Here is a 15,307-nt window from a genome sequence, read left to right on the forward strand (position 1 = left end):
TCAATGAAGACAGAAAAGAGAAAAAAGAAAGTGTTTTGTTTTATTTTTCAGACCACATTTCATCCATCTGTAGTTTAATCATACACTGATCTCTCCCTGTTTCTGCCCAAAGGTGAAATCTTACCTAGCTTTTACAGAATGCCTAAGAGTACAAGGCTTCTAGAGAGAGTGTGTGAGCATGTGGAGGAGGATTTAGCTGCTCTAGGCAGCTCCCAAAGCCAGGAACTCAGCCAGGAACTGTGGATTCCCCTAGGCTTTTGCTAATAGAACTCATCTCTCATTAATTGACTAGATATATCCTATTAAGTTGCTATCAATTCCATGTAACATGAGTTTATTTTCCTTTCAGTCAAAACAGAAAATTGGCAGATTGGAAGACAATTCTCTGGGAAATGGATTTTGTCATTGTACTTTACTCAAGCAAATCATTTGAGAAAGCTGTTTATTTTTTTTGAATTGTAGGTGCTACAAACGGGCCATCCCAAGTCTCTTATGATTGATATTCTCATGCAGCCTCTCTGTGACATACAAATGATTTAAACTGAAAAAAAAAATGTAGGCTGTGGTTTCTTAAGACTGAGCCTTTATCCTCCTCCCTGTACCTTTTATAAAAGTGAAGACCACAATCACATTTTTTAATTCCAAAAAGGAAGTGATTGTTAGTTCTCATTCCCCATCTGACATACATGTTAGCTCATAGGACTCCTTAATTCCATTCCAGGTGGCACACTTCTTAAACCGAACCACAGAACCAAAATATAAACCAGGACATAGAATACATGTACACATGTATTCATAAGTTAGGGGAAAATATATACCTTAAAGTAAAAGTACTTAATAGTTTGAAGTGAATCAATGAGTGCAGAAAGCAAGTAGAAAGACCTAAAAAAGACACCATAAAGTACATAATCAAATAGTTTCTACTTAGACCTAGATACCCTTCTCATCTACTTCCTATTTTATTTTCTGTTGTTAAAATTTCGGAGGCTCTAGCCGGCTGGGTTGGCTTGCTTCACGGCGGGTAATAGAGACGCGGAGACAACGGCTGGGCAGGGAAGCTGTATTTCTTTATTCAGGAACAACGATTCACAAACTAAAACAAACTAATCACCAAACAGAACTCTGCTGTCTCTTTTCAGCGGCGCAAGCACTCTTTCTTTTACTCTCGAACTCAGGAACCCTCTCCTGGGGTTCCTTGGGGCGGGGCCAAGTGGGCCCGCGAAATTAACAGGACTGATGCAATTCTCTTGGCGGGGGAGAACTAGAACCCAATGTAAAGCATACAACAATTTTCCTCAATCACTCCAAGGATAACCTTGCCAGACAAAATAAGGACTATAAAAACTGGATAAGGGCAAGAGATGGCTCTCTTGGTCATTACCACGCCACCCCGTCATCCAGGGTCCTAGTCAGAGAATCTTGGGATTATCACATAGATATAATGGGCCTAGACCTCCAAAAGATCCCTCTCTCTACCATCACTGGTCATCTCCATCAGGAACAACATAATGGAGCCCTTTGTGGGCCCCTAAAGATGCCTTCAATGTGAATCAATAATAGTAGGGACTGCCCCATTTTCCTAAGTGAAGTTGGGCAACATACTCTACCACTCACCACTCAAGGAAGATGTGTCCTGCAATGAGTACAGCCTAGAAGGTTTCTATATATGACCACAGAATGCAAGCTCAGACCTACAGGGATGCAGGGGTTACACAGGCTCTTGTGCTGAATATGGGCTCCAGATCAAATCGCTGAGGTTTACAGTTGAAGATATTTATATTCTTTTCCCATAATTGGGAGCTATTCTCTTCCCTGATCAAGTTTCTAGTTTTATATCCAACTCTGATACCATCTCTCCAGACAATACCTTTGGTCATAACCTGCATGTTGGCTGTCAGGCTCAGGAAAAATTTAGTAAAGTCATGGGCCCCTTGGAATATACCTAAAACAGACATACTAACCTTTTCCAAAATGGAGACGTTAAATCTCATCTGCTATATTCTTACATTTAGGTTCCTGATTATTAAACAATCTATTCTGCTTTATATCTTAATGCTTTTTCAGACACCAAGTTTTCAGATGATGCCAACCTGACATCTGTGGGCAGATAACTTTATTGGTGTACCCTGGGACCCCACCTCTCCAGAGTCCTACCCCATTAGGGAATGATAGAGATAGGCTGGGAGTATGTATCTATGCCAATGCCCAGGTCCATCAGAGAAACAACAGGTTTCTGCAGCCCTTAATGATCCTGGATTCATACTCCCAGAGGGATAGAGACTAGTAAAACTTCCTATGGATGTGATGGGATGTGGAACCCTGGTGGTATTCTGTGGAATTTTATCCCTCTTATCCTATGGTCTTGTCAATATTTTTATCTTATAAATTCAGCCATATCTACTCTGCTCCACAATAGTATGATGCTTTCAAACTCTCAGAGTACATTTGTTAAATATTTTAACATTCTCTGCATTCATACATTTTATGGAAGTTCTGCTTTATGTACATATGTATGCATATGGTAGGAATAATGACATATGCACATTGAATAACGTCCCTAAATAGGTTTGACATTCTTTCTAGTATACCAGAGATACCCGATTACCATTAATTATTATTGTTCTTATCTTTTTTTTCTTTTTAAATGTATGGGTAAGTATTAAGTAGCTGTCCTCCATCTCCTACTTATTTTATGTAGAATAACCACCTCCAGTTCCAACTCTTATTTCAAATTACTCATTCATATGTGTAATATAGGTGACTAAAACAAATGAACTTTCAAAATAAGGTATTAAAAGATAATTTTCAGCCATGAATTTTGTATCCTGCTAAAGTATCCTTCAAATATGTAGAAATAAAGATCTTTTCAAACATTTAGAAAATGAAGGAATTTGCCACTACCAACTGTGTTTCAAGAGTTACTGAGAGGAGTCCCACATGAAAGGAACAATTGAAGAAACTCCAACTTTTAATGAAATTATCAGTACTAGGTTAGAACCAGGAGCACAAGAAAAACAACAGGGAAAACCAGACACAGGAAAAAGAGAGTAAAGTAGTCAGAGCAACACAGTCCATTCTTGCTAAACAAAGGCCAACATGAAATATACTGTTGTAGATATTGTAAGTTAGACATAATATTAATGATAACCACAAAACAAAATATAGCAAAAAGACAAATAGAAAACATATATACAGTAGAAAAGACCAACATAAAACACCATCCACATAAATAATGAACAGAAAGACACAGGAAGAGAGTTAATAAGAATATAAAATAACCAGAATGGCTATAAGGAAACCACATTTGACAATAATTACCTTAAAAGTGAATATCTTTAATTTGCAGTAAAAAGATTCGGAATGACAGAATAGATTTAAAAGTAAGACCTAACTATTCTGTCTTCTGGAAACACATATCCAAAGGAAAAACAAATGGCAGCTTTAGGTGAGAGGCTGAAACTCGGTTTTCCAAGCAATTAAGGAAAACAAGGGCAGGAACAGTTATTCTTTTTGGGGGTGAGGGTGGGATTGGGGGCTCTGAAGTGCTGATTATCTTCTGTTGTTTTTTTTTTTTAACATTTTCCCTTTATTTTATTAATGTTTCACAATCACCAGTAAATGCAATGGTTTGTACATGCATAACATTTCCAGTTTTCCACATAAGCCCCACTAGATCCTCTACCATCCTTTTCCAGGAATTGTACCCGCCCCCCATGTATCTAGACTCTTTTACTTTGGTGCAATACACCAACTTCAGTCCAGGTTCTGCTTAGTGTTTACTCTTCTGAACTTGTTTTTCAACTTCTGCCTGAGAGTGAGATCATCCCATATTCATCCTTCTATCTCTGACATATTTCACTTAACATAATTTCTTCAAGCTCCATCCAAGATGGGCTGAAAACAGTGAAATCACCATTTTTAATACCTAAGTAGTATTCCATTGTGTATATCTTGCTCAGTCACTCATCTACTGTTGGATACCTGGGTTACTTCCAGGTTTTGGCTATTACAAATTGCACTGTTTTGAACATGGGTATATACAAATCTTTTTGGATGGGTGTGTTGAATTCCTTAGGATATATCCCTAGGAGAGAAATTACAGAGTCCATTTCTAGCCTTCTGAGAGTTCTCCAGAATGCTCTGCACAGAGTTTGGAGCAATTTACATTCTCACCAGCAGTGCAGGAATGTTCCTTTGTCCCCACAACCTCTCTAGAATTTGTTGCTGCTACCTTTTCTGATGTATGACATTCCCATAGGAGTGAAGTGGTATCTCATTGTTGTCTTTATTTGCATTTCTTTGACAATCAAAGACTTGGAGCATTTTTTCATGTGTTTCTCAGCCTTTTGGATCTCTTCTATGGTGAATACCCTGTCCATGTCCTCTCCCCATTTTGGGATAGGGTCATTTGTTTTCTTGTTCTTGAGGTTGGCAAGCTCTTTATATATTTTAGTTATTTTTTTTCTGGATCCAAATAAACACCTGTAGCTTTTTTTCTATTCTCCTAAAAAATGTGGTTGGGATATTGATGGAGACTGCACTGAATTTGTATATGGCTATAGGTAGTATATTCATTTTGATGATGTTAATTTTTTCAACCCATGAACATGGAATATCTTTCCAGTTCATTATGTCTTTTTCTATTTCCTTCAATAGTTACTCATAATTTTCAGTTTACAAGTCTTTCACTTCTTTGATTAGGTTTATTCCTAGATATTTTATTGTTTTTGTTGCTATAGAAAAAGGAATTTGATTTCTGGATTTCTTCTTCTTAGTGTGCATAAAAAATGCTACTGACTTTTGTATCTTAATTTTGTAGCATGAAACATTACTATCTTGCCTGATAATTTCCAAAAGCTTCCTGCTGGATTCTTTTTTTCTCTTTTTTAAAAATTAATTTGCATATAAAATGGAAACACTGACAAGACCATATGATGAGAAGGGAACAATTCCCACCACCAGAGCTCCATATCCAATCCCCTTCCCTGATAGCTTTACTGTACTTTAACCCCATGGAAGTATGGACCCAGGGTCATTATGGGGCACAGAAGGTGGAAGGTATGGTTTCTGTAATTGCTTCCCTGCTAAACATGGGTGTTGACAGGCCAATGCATACTCCTAGTATGCATTTTTCCCTAGTGGGGCAGTGCTCTGAGGAAACAGAGCTCCAGGACACATTCATGGGTCATTTGCCCAGGGAAATATGGTTGCCATCATGGTAGCATCTGGATCTTGATGGCTCAAAAAGACTTAGGATATAAAGCCAGACAAATTGTTGATTAATCATGAACCTAAAGGCTGAAATACTGCAGATGAAGATTTGGGGGGGGTATCTGTTTTGGAAATAGATAGGTCTATTTTAGGTATATTCCAAAGGGCCCACGACTTTATTAATTTTTGCTTGAGCCTGAAATCTGAAATGCAGGTGGACCCAAGTTATTATCTGGGAAGATGATGTCATGGCTGGAAAAAGGACTAGAAAGCTGGATCAGGGAAGAGAGAAGCTCCCAAATATGGCAAAATTGTTTTAAATGTAAATCCCATTAATTTGATCTGAGGCCCACATTCAGCATAGGAGTCTATGTCACCTCTAAATCCCTGTAGTTATGAACTTGCATTCTGTGGTCATCACTAGGAACATTCTGAGTTGCACCAATTTTAGGACCTGTCTTCTTCAGGTGGTAGATAGAGTATATTATCCAACCCCCTTTCAGAGGATGGAACATTCTCTACCATTATTGATCCACATAGATGGCAATAACCTATTGGGGCCCCTAAAGGGGTCCATTATGTTGTACCTGTTGGAGATAGTCAGTGGTAATGGAGAGAGGGTTCTATTTGAGGCCTAGGCCCATCATGTCTCTGTGGGAATCTCAGGAATCCCCAACTAGGGCCCCAGCTGATGGAGTGACCTGATGGTGACTAAAGAGTCATCATTAAAGTATGCCAGTCTCTTGCCCTTATTCACATTTTGTAGTCCTTTCTTTGATAAGGTTGGTACTCATTGCATTGAATAGGTTGGATCAGAAGATATAGTATGTTGGTATGAATTGAGAGAAGCATGCAGGTAAGTAAGCCTCACCCTAAAGGTTCCAGGACTGGGGGAAATTTGGGCTTTACAGAGGTAGCAGGAGGTTTCTGCTGTCTTAGGGTTTAAAAAGGCAATTTCTATAATCAAATTATTTGGCAATTGGGTTGACTTTAAGAATCCCATTGTTAGGATTTGCTCTTTCATACATGACCTCACCATAATATGTGTTTTTATGTACATCTGTTTTTTACAAAATAAAGTCACCTGTTGCTTCTGCTTTCCTGGTCTAATCTTTTAGGAGAGCCAACATTTCAAAGACTCCGCCTATGGTCTTTGCTAATGAAAAGTGTGAGACATTCAATCATCCCCCCCTCATATTAATTAAATAGTGATTTATATGACTACAAGTTAATAGGAGTGTACATAAAGACCATTCCCACCACCAAATATGTCCCATCCCATCCTCCACCCTTCCTCTCTCCACGTGAAGCTGAGCATCCACCCTCACCCTTGACCCAGAGATTTTTACTTTGGTGCCATATTCCAAACTCAGTCAGATCCTGCTTTGAATTTCCCTTTCTGTTCTTCCTTCTCAACTTTTGTTCCTGAATAGGATCTTCCCATACTCGTCTTTGTCTTTTTGACTTAGCTCACTTAACATAATACCTTCTAGCTCCATCCCAGATGGGTCGAGGTGGGTTCATTGTTCTTAATAATAGTATATATGCCACAGCTTTCTCAGCCATTCATCTGTTGTTGGGCACCTAGTGTGTTTCCAGGTTTTAGCTATTATGAATTGTGCTGCTACGAACTTGGGCACACACATATCTTTCTGAATGGGTATTATGGAGCCCTTAGTGTATGTATATGCCTAGGAGCGGAATTACTATGTCATATGGAAAGTCCATGTCTAGCCTTGTGAGAGTTTTCCAGAATGCTCTCCACAGGTGTTGGACCAATTTACATTCTCAGTAGCAGTGTAGAAGGGTTCCTAGGTACCCACATATCATAATTCCTTCTAGTTCCATCCAAGATGAGTCAGCTTTATGGATCTCTTCTTTAGTGAATATTCTGTTCATATCCTCTGCCAATTTTTGCATGGGGTCATTTGCTTTTTGGTGCTCAGTTTGGTGAGAGTTTGCATATTTTGGTTATTGGATTTTTATCTGATGTATGGCATATGAAGATCTTCTTCCATTCAGTGAGGGTGTCTCTTTGTGTGAATGATGGTTTCTTTGACTGTGCAGAAGCTTTTCTATTTGATGTAATACCATTGATTAGTTTCTGTGTTAGTATTTCTTGCAATTGGGTTTGAATCATCAAAGATGTCCTTGTGGTTTAGGTGAGAAAGTGTTTCACCAATGTTTTCCTCCAAGTATTTGATAGTTTGTGTCTAGCATCCATGTCCTTGATCCATCTGGAGTTGACTTTTGGTTTTAGTGAGATAAAGTGGTTCAGTTTCATTCTTCTGCATGTTTCAACCCAGTTTTCCCAGTGCCATTTATTGAAGAGAGTCTACTTCCTCCATTTAATACGTTGGACCCCTTTATAAAAGATTAGATGTCCATAGGTGTGTGTGTGTGGGGGGGTTAGTTCTGGGCTTTCAATTCTGTTACTCTGGTCTGTATGCCTATTTCTGTTCCAGCACCAAGTTGGTTTGATGATGATGGCCTTATAATATAGTTTAAGATCTGGGAGTGTGATGCCTCCATTTCTGTTTCTTTTCCTCAAGATTGTTTTGGTGATTCTAGGTGTTCTCTGATTCCAAATAAATGATTGTAATTTTTGCTCTGTTCTCTTAAAGAAGCTTGGTGAAACTTTGATGGGTATTGCATTAAATTTGTATATGGCTCTATGGAGAATATTCATTTTAATGATATTAATTCTTTCAATCCATAAGCATGGGATGCCTTTTCATTTCTTAGTATCATTTTATATTTCTTTGAATAGTGGCTCATACTTTTCAATATGTTCATAGTTTTCAGTATACAATCTTTCACTTCTTTGGTCAGGTTCATTTGGATATTTTATTTATTTTGTTGTGACTATAAATGGGAGTGATTACTGGATGTCCTCTTCTTCGGACATAGTGTTTGAATAAAGAAATTCCAATTAATTTTGTACATTGATTTTTGTAGCGTGATACCTTGTTATATTGCCTAATTCTTTCCAGTAGCTTTCTGATGGATTCTTAACGTATTTCTCTGTATACTATCATATCATCTGCAAATAGTGAGAGATTGACTTTTTCCCTTCCAATCTGTATTCCATTGATTTCTTTCTCTTGCCTGATTGCTATGTCAAGAACTTCAATACTATGTTGAAGAGTAATGGTGATAGTGGACACCCCTGTCTAGTCCCCGATCTGAAGGGAATGCTTTCAGCTTCTGGTTTTTTAGTATGATGTCGTCTTTAGGTTTGTTGTATATGTACTCCACTGTCTTGAGGAATTTCCCATCTATTCCTATATATTTTGTAGTGTTTTGTGCATGAATGGGTGTTGGATTGTGTCAAAAGCTTTCTCTTCGTCTATTGAGATAATCATGTGGTGTTTGGTTTTGCTTTTATTGATGTGCTGGATGACATTGATTGATTTACGATTGAACCAACCTTGCATTCCTGGGATAAATACCCCTTGGTTGTGATGAATAATCTATTTTTTTAATATTTATAATATTTATTTATTCCCTTTTTTGTTGCCCTTGTTTTTTTATTGTTGTAGTTATTGTTGTTATTGATATTATCATGGTTGAATAGGACAGAGAGAAGTGGAGAGAGGAGGGGAAGACATAGAGGGCGAGACAGACATCTGCAGACCTGCTTCACCGCTTGTGAAGTGACCTCCCTGCAGGTGAGCAGCTGGGGGCTTGAACTGGGATCCTTATGCCAGTCCTTGTACTTTGCGTCACTTGCACTTAAGCTGCTGTGCTACCTTCTGACTCCCTGTGATGAACAATCTTTTTGATATGCTGCTGTATCTGGTTGGCTAAGATATTGTTTAATATTTTAACATCTGTGTTCATCAGCAGTATTGGTCTGTAGTTATTCTTTTTTGTTGTGTCCCTATCTGCTTTTGTTATCAGGGTGATGTTGGCTTCATTGAGTGTTCCTGTTTCTTCAATATTTTGTAAGAGCTTTAGAAGTATAGGTATTAACTGTTTACTGATAGTTTTGTAGAATTCATTTGTAAATCCATCTGTTCCAGGAATTTTGTATTTGGGAAAATTCTTAATAACTGTTTCAATTTCTTTGTCTGTGATTGGTGCATTTAGGTTCTGTAGTTCTTTCTAGTTCAGTTTTGGAAGGGTATATGTTTCTAGGAATTCTTCTGTTTCTTCCAGATTCTCTAGCTTGGTGGCATATACTTGTTCTTAGAAGTTTTGCATGATTTTTCAGATTTGTCTAGTATCTGCTGTGATATTCCCTCTATCCTTTACAATCAGATCAGTTGGATTGATTTGAATCTTCTCCCCTTTTTTAAGTGAATTTGGCTAAAGATTTTCAATTTTGCTTAAGTTTTCAAAGAACTAACATTTGTTAGTTCCTTGATCATTTGTATGGTTCTCTTTTTTGTGATGCTGTTTATTTCCTCTCTAATTATGGTGAATTCAATCCTTCTAGATGCCTTATGGTTCCTTTGTTCCTCTTCCTAAGTCTTTTTGGCTTGCAATAAGGTCATTTAGTTGAGCTTTTTCTTGTTCTCCTCTGTGTGCTTGTATGGCTATGATAAGGTATTAATATGCCATTATTAAACAGGGTTTTTTTCTTTCTGATACATGGCAAGGATTTCGGTGATGTTCTTGTTTATAGGGGATCTTGTAGAACCTTTTTCATGCCAGCTTGGTGATGGTTATGTCCTTTAACTGTTGTTCCTCTGAGGTGGTTTTAATCCCTCCATTTTGTCTGAATGAAAGTCTAGCTGCTTATAGTATCCTTGGTTGAAATCCTTTTACACTGAGGGCTAAATCTTGCCATCTCTTCTGGCTTTTAGAGTTTGAGTGGAGAAGTGTGCTATAGATCTTGTGGGTTTTCCCTTGTATGTGACTTTTTGTTTTTCTCTTACAGCCTTTAGGATTTTTTATTTATCCTTTCTTCTTTTCATTGAAACTGTGATGCATCTTGGTGTCTTCTTCATGTCCGGTGTTGATTTTGTTTGGGGCTTTCTAAGCCTCTTGAATCTTAATGTGCTTTCTGTTGTTTAGGGATGAGAAGTTTTCTTCTATTATTTCCTCTAGGGTGTTTACTTCTCCTTCCTTTCTTTCTTCCTCTGGTAAGCTAATTATGTAAATGTTACTTCTTTTGGGATCATCCCATACATCTCTGTTGTTGTTTGCAGTGTCTCTCAATCTATTTTTGAGCTCTTTTACCTCCTTATTTTTTTCTAGCTCATTCTCTGTCTGATAATTGTATTTTCTGCTTCTGTTAAAGTGTTTTTCCTTTCCTCAGCTTCCTTCTTTAGTTCATGTATAGTATTAGCTTGTTCCAGTAGCTGCCAATTTCACTCCACTATTTCAGCTTTCAGTTCTCTAATTACCTTGAGGTAGCTGTTATTTTCCTTGATGACCTCATGTGTTATTTCCCTATTTCTGATAGCCCTTTCCTCCATAGTTTCCCTCATTTCTGTAACTAATAGTTCCTATATTGTTTAGGTAGCTCTATGATCTATATTTGCTTCTGACTTATTTTGAGTTTCTTCTGGGATTTTGTTCTCATTCTCAATTTACTAGCAATTTTATTTGCTGTTGATTGGATTTTTTTTTTTTTAGTTTATGTGGTTTGTATTTTTCTGTTAATTTTCTCTTTAGTTGTGTTGTGTGAGTATAGGCCACACAAGAGTCTTTTCTTGTAAGAAGTCACAAACCCCAGAAAGTACAATAGCAGATGAAGCAAAGATTAATGCTGTTCAGCCAAAACTAGGTAGTCAAGCAATGCCTCCACTCTAAACACAAAAACCAAGGGTCTGGCTGGTAGCAGTGAGTGAAGCACACATGGCTTAATGCCCAACGACTGGCATAGGTATATCAGTTTCAGCCTCCAGCTCCCCACTTACAAGGTCACTTCACAGGTGGTAAAACATGTCTGCAGGTGTCTGTCTTTCTCCATATCTGTATTTCCCTCTTCTCTCGATTTCTCTCTGTCCTATCCAAATAAATAAATAAATAAATAAATAATAAAAACAAAATCCAACAATACAAAGGGAAAGAAAAAGGAAAAGAAAAAAAGAAAGTAAGTAAGAATAGACAAGTTCAAAAATAAGCTGCCAACTATAAATTCTATAGATAGTGGGAAAAGAGAGAGAGAGAGAGAGAGAGAGAGAGGAGAAAGAGAGAGGAATAAAGAATCGACTGTCATTCAAAATAATGACTGTCATTCTACAAGATAATTCACAAACTAGTGCCAATGAATAAAAAAAAAAGCAGCAAAAAGAAAGATTTTTTTTTTTTCAGATCAGCTTTAAGGAAAGAAAAAGAGAAGTAAAGAAAAGAGAGAAAGGGGGAGAAATTCCTTACCAAAATGTGTAGCACACCCAATCACCTATCAATGAAAGAAGCAGCAATGGCTACTTTTGCTCATGTTGGATAGAGGGGAAAAGAGACAAGCACAAGTAAAATTACATAAAATTCCCTAACAGTCAGTCTGTAAATTGAACCAGTACAGATTGACTCCACACAGCTTCATCTCTTTCTTAGACCAAGCTAAAATAAGCAATTATAAGAGGTAACTATCAGGTAAACTCAAGCTTTAGTAGAAAAACTCAGGTACCTTATCCCAGGCAAGACCAAGGCCCTGATTGGTCAGGTATTCTATCACTCAGATAGAGTTCCTGCCACCTTCAATGTCTTTTGAATGACACGCACTTGAAAGACACCCCAGCTGGTCCAGGAATCTTTGTAAAGAAATTCCCTCCAGACAAATCCCACCAGGATAAGCTGGTGTGGGGGTTGGGATCACCATAAATATGCCATATATCAGAAAACTCTAAAAATCTAGAGTAAAGACATTAAAATATAAATCCATTATATCAGTAAATTCCAAGGCCCAAATTTACCTATTGAAAGTCACAGAGAAGGAATATGGATCAGAAAACACAACCCAACCATATGCTGTCTATAGGCAACCCACCTAACTCAACAAGATAAACACAGATTCAAAGTGACAGGATTGAAAGCTATTATGCAAGCCAATGGACCACAAAAAAAAAAAAAAAAAAAAAAAAAAAAAAAAGGCAGGGACATCTATTCTAATAGCTGACATAGTAGACTTTAAAATAAGTAAAAATTAAAAAAGATAGGGATGGACATTAGTTAATGCTTAGAGGATCAGTTAATCAAGAGGACTTAACAATTATTAACATCTATGCAACCAATGAGAAGCCACTTAAATGCATCAAACATCTACTGAAAGAGCTATAGCAATATATTAACAGCAACACAGTAATAGTAGGGAACTTCAGCACCTCACTCACTCAACTTGACATATCATCCATGTTGTTATATAACTTAAAAAGGGAGTTTGTGGGGCTGCTGCAGTACATAAAAGGATTCACAGTGGGGAACTGGGAACTGATTTAAACAATACAAGGTTATTAGGGTGAAACAGGTAAAAGGCAAAATAATCACTTATCATCAACGGTTAAGAGTACGCTAGGTCCATAAAGTCTGAGTATAGCTGTCAAAAGTTTAGTCCCATAAGATAAACAATTATCAGCTTTGATAAAGGTTTCTCATGGATGTAGAGGGGTCTAAAAGTTTACTGGCTAGCAGAATCACATGTCTTCAGTTCCCAAGAGAATTAGCCATGGCAGATACCTGGCACACCTCTATGGAGATGCTTCTGACCAGGAGAAGAAACAGCAGCCAAAGAGCGTGACCTGCTCAAAGTCCTGTGGTTTTATACATTCTATTCTCTGTCTGACCCACCTCAGGGTGACGTAATTTGTATGCTAACAGTCCCAAACACCTGCTGGGGTCACAACACATCCAGGCAGAAAATCAATAAAGAAAGAAGGGAGCTAAATGAAGAGATAGATACACTAGAACTATTGGACATTTTCAGAGTCATTCACCCAAGAAACTGGAGTACACATTCAAGTCCACCTGGGTCATTCTCAAGGATAGACCATATGTTAGGCCACAAAGACAGCATCAGCAAATTCAAAAGCATTGAAAACACCCCAAGCATCTTCTCAAACCACAGTGGAATTAAACTAACACTTAACAATAAAAAAGAGATTTATAATGGTCCCAAAATTTGGAAATCAACAGTACACTACTTAAAAAGTACTGGGTCAAAGCTAATTCCATTCTCTTTCCCCTCTGTTGTTTTCCATAGTTGAGCTATTTTGTTACCCTGTTCTGGTACTTTATTAGCTTGTTCATCTAGGTGTGTTCTTAGCTTAGCTATTCCAGCTTTCAGATCTCTATCTTGAGATAGTGTTTTCTTTCAGAGTCTCATTTATTGTTTCCCAATTTCTAATTATTTTACTTGCAAACTCTTTCCTCACTCCTGTGACTAATTCCTCAATTAGAGTTTGGAAGTTGGCATCATTGTTATGTGCTTCTACCTTTGGGGGCTTTAGCTAGGCTTCTGTCCTGGTTTATTTCTAAAATGTGTCTTGGTTTAATCATTGTATGTAGTATGCTATGAGGTCCCTCACTCAGTGCTTTTCAAACTACTGATAACTCTTGCCTGGATTGACTTCTGTCTTAGTAAGGTACTTAAAGAGTTGACAGTTCTAGAAATTAAGAGTAGTTCCAGTATTATCTCAACCTGAGCTGAAGCACAGTGGCTGTTAAGAACTCTTTTGTTATTTTTCTTCCTTGTAGGCTATGGAAGCCTGTGGACTTTTTAACTATAAGTAGGATTTTTAGGTTAAGCACTCACACCTGCCCAAGAGATAAATTAGAGCTGGGGAGAAACATCACAGTGGCTATATACAGAGACTCCCACGTCCTGAGGATCCAATGCCCGGGAATAAATTCATCACAGCCACTCTTCCAGCAACCAGAGCCAAGTTGGAAGTACTACTTAGCCCAGTGATTTTCCAAACAAGTCCCTTTTATATTCTGTGGGTTCTATGGCACTTATTCACCATGTGTCCTCAATTCATCAGGAGAACAATGTGGAAAGGCTTCCACTATACAGCCCTACCTCCAGCCCACTGGTGTGTAGATTTTTATCCTGAGTTTCCTAGCCAATTCTTTGACCCCCCAATGTCAGCACAGGGCCTCCTGGCTGCTGCTCCATCCTCCAAGGGGCAGTAGCAATGGAGACTCACAGTTACATTTGGTAAGCTTTAGGGGAGTTCTCGCCACCCTTCAGCAGTCTTTTTATTAGTAAAACAGACTGGAGGTGGTGCCTCTACAGGCAAGTTGCCAGACTGTTACCAGCAGCTCGGGAGTAGATATGGGCTTTAGCCCCAGGAGTCTCTTTTGAGGATCCTTTCTATCCACGAACTACATGTGTTTGCACTCACCAGTAATTGGTGGGTTTCCAAAGTTGTTCTACTCCTGTCTTGTTGTGGTCCCAGATGGTCTCTTTTGATATTCCTAGTTGATCAGGGAGAGGAGAGAAAGGCAGCTGCTGCTACTCTGTAGCCCCTTCTCTGGCTTATCTTTTTCAGGAACAGCTATTCCTATAACAGATAAATTAGAATTTCAGGCAAAGAATGTGAAAAGTGAGAAAGGTGGGAACTACATACTGGTCAGAGGATCAATTCAACAGGAAGACATAACCAACATTAATATATATGTCTCAAATATGAGTTCACCCAAATAAGTAAAAAAGTACTTACTGACTGGCCTTAAAGGAGATATCAACAGTAACAGTGTTAGTTGTAGACCGTAACACACCATTAACAGCAAGAGACAGATCATCAGAGTAAAAAATCAGCCAGGACATATAGGCCTTCAATGAAGTCATAGATGAGATCAGCTTAACAGGTATATTTAGAACCTTTCGTGCTTCCCCAAAGAATATACGTCAAATACCTATCAAAATTCAGTAGCACTTATTAAGCAAATTTAACAACTTGTATAAAAATTTGTGTGTAGCCACAAAAAGCCATGAATTGCCAAAATATATTTGAGAAAAATATTTCATGCTCTCAACTTCAGTTTATACCACAAAGCAATAGTCATCAAAACAGAATGGTACTGTAACAAAAACTGAAACTTGGATAATGGAAGAGAATCAAAATCAAGAAAGGAGCCCACACTTATACAACTACCTAATATATGAGTAAAAGGCCAAAACCATTCAATGGGGTAAAGAAGG

The sequence above is a fragment of the Erinaceus europaeus genome, chromosome 5 (genome assembly GCF_950295315.1).
Source record: "Erinaceus europaeus chromosome 5, mEriEur2.1, whole genome shotgun sequence".
In the NCBI taxonomy this organism is placed as follows: Eukaryota; Metazoa; Chordata; class Mammalia; order Eulipotyphla; family Erinaceidae; genus Erinaceus; species Erinaceus europaeus.